The following is an 8882-nucleotide window of genomic DNA, read 5'->3' on the forward strand; positions in this document are numbered from 1 at the left end:
AGAATGCATCCAGTGAAACCAACTGGACCTAAAATTATATTTGTGGATAGGTTTTCAACTACAAATTCAATTTCCTTGATATAGGACAAGTCAGGTTATCTGTTTCTTCTCAAGTGAGCTTAAGAAGAAGTAGTTTGTTTCTTTCAAGGAATTTGTCCATTTCATCCAACTTGTCAACTTTATTGGAATAGGGTTACTTACGATATTCCTCAATATTTCTCTTAATATCTGTAGTGATGTCACCTTTGTTGTTTCTGATGTTGAGCATTTGCATTTCTTTTTTTTTTTCCTGATCAGTCCAATTGAAGGTATATTGATTTTGTTTTTTTTTTCCTCAAAGAACCAGATTTTTGGTTTTATTGATTTTGTTAGTTGTTTTTCTGCTTTCTATTCCATTCATTGCTGCTCTGATCCTTATCATTTCCTCTCATCTTCTCATTTTGGGTGTGATTTGCTCTTCCGTTTCTAGTTTCTTAAGAGAGAAGCAGAAGTAAGTAATTACTTGAGATCTTTCTTAATTAATGTAAGCATACCTTTTCCTGTAAGTACTGCTTCAGCAGCCTTCTACAAATTATAATACATAGTCTTAATTTTAATTAAGTTAAAATACTTTATAACTTCCTTTTGATTTTTTCTTTGACCCATGAGTTACTTACAAGTGTGAGTGTTGGGTATTGTTCCCTCTAGCTCTTCTGGATGGTTCTTTCTCCAGTTTCAGATAGCTTCCTCACCTGTGTGCACTGACCAAAATCCTGTGATCATCAAAGTTCTGTTTCCTGGTGGCCCTTCCCTGTCCAGGGCTGTCCCATGCTTTCAATCTGCCTTTGTCACTATGAACTCTTAGATTCAGCTCATCAAGTTGGAGTCTTCTGTACTCTGCCTGAGTTCTTCCCTCACGCCACAGCTGGGAAACTTCCTCAAAGCAGTGATCTGGGGCAGTTGTAGGGCTCCCCTCATTTGTTTTTGTCTTTCAAGGATTGTTGCCCTTCATTTCTTGAGGTCTAGTGTTTTGAAAACCATTATTTCATATATTTTGTCTGGTCTTTTTGGTTTTTTCAGGTGGGAGAAGAAACTCAGTCCTTCTTACCCATTGTGGTTGGATTCAGAAGTAAGGCTAGCTAGCTTTCATTTTCTTACTTTTATTAATTTATTTATGCCATTCACTATATAACCTGTTTTGATTTATTGTTTTAATGTGTAGCTTTTCTGCTATTTAGGATGGTTTGTATTTTTGTTGCAATGGTTATTAGTTTAATTATGTCTTCATATAACACCCTTTGTTCTCTCTCTACTCTTTGGACAGTATTTGTTAATTAGTTCATTACTCTAAGCCAAGACACAATCAGTATACTTGTCTTTTTCTTACTCCTCTTCTTAACAAACAGTGTCAGTCAATAACATCATCTTTTTTGTGTGTATGTTTGCATGGGTACTTATGAAATTAAGCTTATGTTTCTGTTACTTGAGACTTCAGCTCCCCCACCCCATTCTTATGTTTTCAGTATAATTTCTTAGTAGGATAAGGGAGGAAATGTTGACTTAAACAGATATATTTGCATCAGCAGTTCCAAAAGTATCAGTATAGGATACAGAGACATGCATCTGAGCCAAGGATCCCTGACTATTAGATCTATGGTGACTTTAAGGCAGCTTTTTAGGCTGTCAGAGCCTCCATCTTCTAGTTTTTAAGATGGGATAATAATATCTATCTTTCAAGGATGTGATGAGACTGGAATGATAGAATACATGTAAGATGCTTAGCATAAAGCTCAATGCATATAAAACATTTAGAAAATATTGGTAATTAATAGTAGTCACAGCAAGAAAAATCAACAAGAAAACATCTGTGTAGTACACACCACACACCAGGTACTGTGCCAGTTGCCTTACATTCCTTATTTCATTTAATCTTGACAGTGAACCTGTGGCAAATGCATTGCCCTCATTAGAGATGAGGGGGAGACTACAGAGGTTAAGAATAAGCCAAAGTCACTCAGTGCATAAGTGACTGTAGTAGAATAAAGACTCAAATATTCTAATGCCAAGTCCTGAGCTCTCTTTCTCTCACTACTGCTTTTATTATCCTGAGCTCTGTCCTGCTAATGAAAGTGTGTGCACACATTCACACACACATGTGTGCACTCACTTTATTCTGAGAACAAACTTGGCCTTACAGCTCAGTATATAGACAGGATACACCTGGACGAATATAATTTGCCTGTTTTTCCAAACTCTAGGTTCAGAGTCTGGCTTGCAGACAAGGTACAGATGGAAATCTTCCTGGACTCTGACCAAGAAGAGGAGAAAGGGTGGGAAAGCCTTGCTCCATGGCCTGTAGTAGCACTGAGTAAACCCACCTTAGGCTGATGTTTGGAGATTAGCTGAGGAATCCTGCCATTGACACCCACTGGCTTGTCCAGCTCTTTACCAAGTTCTTCAGCATCCATGCCCTCTTGGACTTTCCATAGCAGTTTTACAGCTGAGGAAATGGAGGCTCAGAGAGGTTAACATTTTGCCCAAGGCCACATATTTAATTGGTGATAGGGCCTAGACAACAATCCCAGATCTCCTCAACACCTGTCCAATGCTTTCCTCATAACATGTGTTTGACTTTATGGATGGCATTTACCCTTTCATGGTGCTGTTGGGGGCATGACTGTACCCCATAGATGTGTAAGAGGAGAATCAATATTTAACTAGACACATCCAGTCTTCAGCACTATACTATGAGCTACAACAGATAAAAAGACATAAAAGTGGTCTTTATTCTCAATACTCGTTATTTCATTTATGTATTCACTCATTCATTCTAAAAGTTCACTGGGTGCCAAATTATCTTAGGGGTTGGCGAATACTCTTCAAGGGCCTTACTGTATAACGAAAGAAACAGATTCAAAAGTCAACTGTTCCAGTTCAGTGGGAGAAGCTAAAATTAAGAGTATTGGGGTGACGAGCCTATCATTGCTAGTACTTCACATTTCCTATGAGATCTAGGAAGTCATCCCCAAAAGGGGCGGAGTGTGGAAGGATCCACAGGAGCCGAAAGAGTGGGATTTGCCACTAAAACAGGCAGAAGTGAGCATGTTTCTTTCAGAGGACCACAAGTGTTTCCATGTGGCCAAGGTCAGGGAGAACTGCGAGCAAAGCTGAAAGCTACGCAGTGTTCTTGCAAGGGGGTTGAGACTTTCTTCCACAGATGATGGGAAGATATTCTAAAATGTAAGATTTGGTTAGAAAGCTCACTGTAGTACAGGTGGAAAGAATAGACTAACAGGGAGAGGGACCAGTGAAGAGGCTGGTTGAGGTTAGGGCTCATGGCAGAGGGATATGGCAGTGAGTGATGGCAGTGGGAATGGGATGGCAGTGGGTTAGCAGAGAATTGCTCTGGCTAACCCCTACTCCCACTGAAGGCTCAGCATAGACAAGAGCTCAGAGAAGGACCTTCAGTGTGGTCAGAAGCTCTTCTTATGGCACCCTGAACACTTTCTCCCATCCCTGCAAGCAGAGGTAACATTAGCCTCTATTAATGGTGGAGTTCAGTGGTGGTTAACAGCAATGGGTATGAAGCTGGCTTTTAAGACACTGCATCATTCCTCCACTGCTAACTAGCCATGTGACCTTGGACAAGTTGCTTATTCACCCTGTTGCCTCAGTTTCTTTATCTACAAAGTAAAGGTAATAAGAGTACTTACCTCTTAGGGTTATTGTGATTAAATCATTTCATGCATTTAAAGCACAAAGAACAGTGTCTGGCAGTGATTAGGTGTGCAGTAAAAGTAGGGTCTTTAGTTTCATCGCACCCATTCACTGTAGGGAAATTGTATGTTCATGGGTGCACCTGAGCAGTCTGAGTGCTCCCTGGGGACAGGTACCTTCATATCCAGCAGAGAGGCTGGGACATAGCAGATTCTCAGTTAATATCTGTTGAATGGATTAAAGGTGATGCTAATGACAAAGATATATTTAGGAATGAAATCATGCATCACTGGGGGGTTGATTGGACATTAGGGAGAGGGTTAGTGAGGAGAATAAATAATTTCTAAGGTTCTGAAAAAGAGAGAGAAGATGATCATGATGTCATAGCTGAGATAGGAAATTTGGAAGAAGGAGCTGGCTCAGAGGAATAAGTGGCTAACACGTGCAAGATCAAATATATAGGACTAAAAGGAGCTGAGGTTTGAACTCAGGTCTGAGTTCGTATTCCATGAACAGTTTATATAACCTGCACATCTATGCCTAGCACAGTACCTACTACAGTAGATAGCCCCTAATATATATCAAGTGAGTTGGTGAATGCCTGATAGAGTGGATTTCTTTTGTAAATGCCAGGGTACCATGGTTGCTTTTTTTCAATGACAGATGGACGTCTTTGTGGAGGCCAAAAAAAAAAAAAAAAAGTCACCATAAGATTTAAAAAAGAACTAGTAACCACAATATTTTAAGTGAATGAAATGGCAGCCATCTTCCTTCTTTTTCTCTTTTTCTGACACATCAGGACATTTTTTATTATCTCTAGCTTCATAACATACTCTTGCAAACTGCTAGGAAGGATGACTAAAACTACCCACCAGGAAGTTTTGCAAAGCCCAAGCCAAAAAAAAAAAAAAAAAAAAAAAAAAAGAAAGAAAGAAAAAAAAAAGAAAAAAGCAAATATCAAGGAATCTAGGAACATAGGAAAATGCCTGGTGACAAGAGAGCCAATCACACAGGCTCCTCTATATATAACTCCAAGTTCAATCACCACCTCCTCCGACACAAGCTTAAATTAAGCCGCTTGCGGGACTAGCATCTGAGTAGTAGAGCAGAGGGAACTGTCTGCAATAGTTCATATTTGGAATCGATAAGCTCTCCTTCATACAAGTTGGGTAGTAGAGTAACAATAATAATTATACCAAGAATGCCTGTAATTTATGGAATGTTTACTACTTCCAGAGACTGGTAAGTGCTTTACAAACACTATTTCATTTAAACCTCATCGGTTCCTGCAAGAAACATGCTGTTAGCCCCATTTCAAAGTTGGGGGACACTCGGCCTCAGAGAAGTTAAGTCACCTGACCAAGGTCAGGTACGAGTGAGGCCTCAGGATCTGAAGCCCTGCTGGCCTGACTCCAAAGCCCACAATGCCAACCCTATCCACACGCAGATTTTCTCCTTGACTTCTTTACATTGGGGCCATGCAGAGTTTAACTTCATCCAAGCAAGTCTTACTGAGGCATGAAGCTTATATTCGAACTCTAGGTATGGCAAGACAAGAGTGTCCCTGCTCAAAGCCCTTCATCAGTCCAAAAGAATCAGACAGGCATTGAGCCTCTGTTAGTTTCTTAGTTTTCACCCACCACCTCTTTACCCCTGGCTTTGAAATATAAAATAAAAGCATTTGTCCAAATGATTTTCAAAGCATTTGAAAACTAAATTTTTTTGTTTCAACATTTGTATCCTTTCCAATATAAACTTTTCTTATCAAAAAGTAATACATAGTGGGGGCTGTATTACTTGTATTGATGGGGGGCTCAGTCGGTTAAGCATCTGACTCTTGATTTTGGCTCAGGTTGTGAGCTCAGGGTTCTGAGACCAAGTTCTGGTCAAGCTCCACACTAGGTGTGGAGCCAACTTGATTCTTGCTCTCTCTCTCTTTCTCCCTCTTCCCCTCCCCACCTCTCTCTCTCTCTCTCTCCCTCTCTAAAAAAAATAAAATAAAATAAAATATATATATATATTAAAGAAAAAACATACACATTAAAAAAAGTAATACGTAATTGTTTAAGAAGGATAAAGAAGAGTGAAAATAAATCCAATTATTTTTAGAGCAAATGGAATCACTATTCAAAATCTGAATTTAAAGGATTACCAAAGAGGCTTGCTCTGACTTTAACATTTAACAATAGCAATAAAAAGTCATGGTTGGACACTTCTTGTCACTTCCTCAACATTTCTTGACCTCCCTTTTGAAGACTTCTAAAATTTTTTTTTAATTTTTATTTATTTATGATAGTCACAGAGAGAGAGAGAGAGAGAGAGAGGCAGAGACACAGGCAGAGGGAGAAGCAGGCTCCATGCACCGGGAGCCCGATGTGGGATTCGATCCCGGGTCTCCAGGATCGCGCCCTGGGCCAAAGGCAGGCGCCAAACCGCTGCGCCACCCAGGGATCCCGAAGACTTCTATATTCATATCTACTGTTCAGTGTTCTTGTCTAAAGACTCATTAAGTTCTTATAAAGACTTTTCTATTTTTTTTTTGATGATTGCAAATAAAATAAAGCAAAACAAAAACCTCTTAGACAATTGTTTTCTTTTTCCAAAATAATGCACGCCACAACCTCTTATTAAGAACTTGCTGTGCCCAGAATTTATGCAAGGAGATACCCAGTCTGTATCGTGATCCTTGGTGTGGAGGCCCAACATCCAGTGGGAGAAGTGGGGGAAGGTGAGCATGCAATGCCTTGAGCGTGCACAGGTGGAGCTATTAATTCTGTCACAGAGGAAGGATCAAAGGCTGAGTCTGAAAGAGGGGACTTGCATCCAATAGATGGTAAAGCCTTAGGAAAGCAACCACCTAGCCAAGCTCTAGCTGGGTTAGCTAGTGCTAAAGTGACATATAATTTATCTTCTGCACTGGGGTACTTGATAATGAAGAGGAAAGTACTGATAACTATGTCAGGATACCGGGTGAAAACCAGAATTTCCTGGGCAAATGAGATCAGATGGTCACCTTACTTTATGCTAACATTTTGTTGTGAAAAATGGGGCTCTGAACTGGGTGTAACAGGCAACTGAGGAATCACTAAATTCTACCTATGAAACTAATAATACTGTTTATGTGCATCAAATTGAATTTAAATTTAAAAAAAGAAAAAGAAAATGGGGCTCCGAATCTCCTTTACACATTGAAACCTGTGATAAAAATGGCATGTTCAGAATGCCCCAGGGAAGGCTTCCCCACCCTGGCTAACTTCCTGAAAAGCTTGTAGAGTTTCCCCTAACAATGCCTTTCAGTCCTGCTGTTGGAATCTAGCATAACATCAACAGAGCAAACAAATTGTCCAATCTAAAAAAGCACATTCTTGTATCATTCTTAAATTAGTGTCGTAGCAATGTAAGACTTTCCAAACCACATTGATATTCAGCCCTAGGAGTTTGGGGTTTTCCACAATGCTTTGGGGAGCCACTCAGAGCCCTAACTCTCAATATTTCCAGTTGATGTTCCTTAACTTGTTTATTTGTGTATTTAGTTATAATTCCAAAGAGGCAACGAAGATTTTTCTCTGTGCAGGGACTACTTGGAAAAGTCTTGGGAGTGGAAGAGGAAATTCAAAACTTTAGGAAACAAGACTCATGTCACCTGGAAGTGACATCTTCTGGTGCGCTGTGAGGCAGACAAACTAGCATGTGCAAAGGCACAGGGATAGGAACAAACATGGAGTATCCAGGGAACTGTGCGGAATTCTCTGGCTGGGAATGAGCCTGGGAATATGGTGGGAGAAGAGACAAAGGCTGAGCTGAGACAAGATAGCAAAGGGCCTTGAATGCCACCCCAAAGAGTTTAGACTTCATCCTGTTGGAATTGATGAGTCTCTGGAGCTATTCAAGCAGGATATTTGTTTCTGAAAAGGGGGCAAACCAAACAAAGCCAGGGAAAGTCAGTCATCCTCTATCCAATTTCTCCCTTCAGGTTTGCAGTCCTGATTTGCTCCAAACATTTTGTCAATGTGTTCCCTGACTCATGGTCCCTCAAACACCACCCCAAAGGAATGCATCTCAATCAGCCGGTGATTATAGACATAAATTTCTGCTGCTTTGAATTCAGCCAAATACCAACCTAGGCTGGATTGGAATATTTTAGCATCCCCCAGCTCTACACCTGGGTGGGACTCTGTGGATGAGGGGTCAGGTCCAGAGAGGAGGGGGGGGGGGGCTTCTGTCTTCTGATGACCCTCTTGGAAACTGCTTCCAAAGACTTCCCTTGGGGGAATTTACAATCTTCATTCCCTCAATTCTCCAGCCAATCAGGTCTGCCTGGGGACCAAGTCCTAAGTCAGGAAGCTAATGTAAAAATGGCAGCTGTGTACTTTTCAGCTCCTGGGATGCTTAATAAATGGACTGACTCGAAAAATAAAGGGCTCCTTGTCCCCACAGGTATTTGAATGGGCATGCTCCAGAGAGGTTTCTTTCAGGCAGTAGGGAATTAGAGTCTGACGAATGAGGATTCTACTCCCCATCCAATGACTTACAACCTCCGAGCCTCTGTTATCTCAGCTGCAATAGAGGGATCACGATCATTCCTTCTTTATAAGGTTCTTGAGGAAAAAAGAAAAAAAAAGATAATGATGTCACTTGGCCCAATGCCAAGCAGTAGTATGTGCTCAGTAAAAGCTGGCAATCATCATGGTTAGCACAGGCTTCTACCAGTGTGTGAGCTTTGTGCTTCCAGTGGTGAACTAGTCATTGGTTTCTGAGTATGATCCCCACCCTGTAACATGACACAAGTAAAAGTCCTATAGGCAAAGAACTGGTCATCAATACCAGTGAATATCGCCCGTCAAAGACCATCTAGCTGTGGGAGCCAAACTTCTCATTTTGCAGAAAGAAAAATAAATTCAGAGAGAAGAATTACAATCCCAAGTCCACTAAGCCCATTAAGTTACAGATAGATTCTTGATGAGACTTTAGGTCTCCTGATGCTTCCTAGCATGTTCAGTAGTGTTCTTTTAATGTCTCATTTTCTGTTAATAAGCAAAATTCAGGACCTTCAGTGATCCTGTCTTCCTTGTCTATACTAACTCATTCAATCTTTACAGCAACCTCGTGAGGCTAACCTTATTGGTTTTTTTTTTTTTGGGGGGGGGGTCTCATACTTTCCTTTATTATAAAATTACATAATGGCC

The sequence above is a fragment of the Canis lupus genome, chromosome 5 (assembly GCF_011100685.1).
Source record: "Canis lupus familiaris isolate Mischka breed German Shepherd chromosome 5, alternate assembly UU_Cfam_GSD_1.0, whole genome shotgun sequence".
Taxonomy (NCBI): Eukaryota; Metazoa; Chordata; class Mammalia; order Carnivora; family Canidae; genus Canis; species Canis lupus.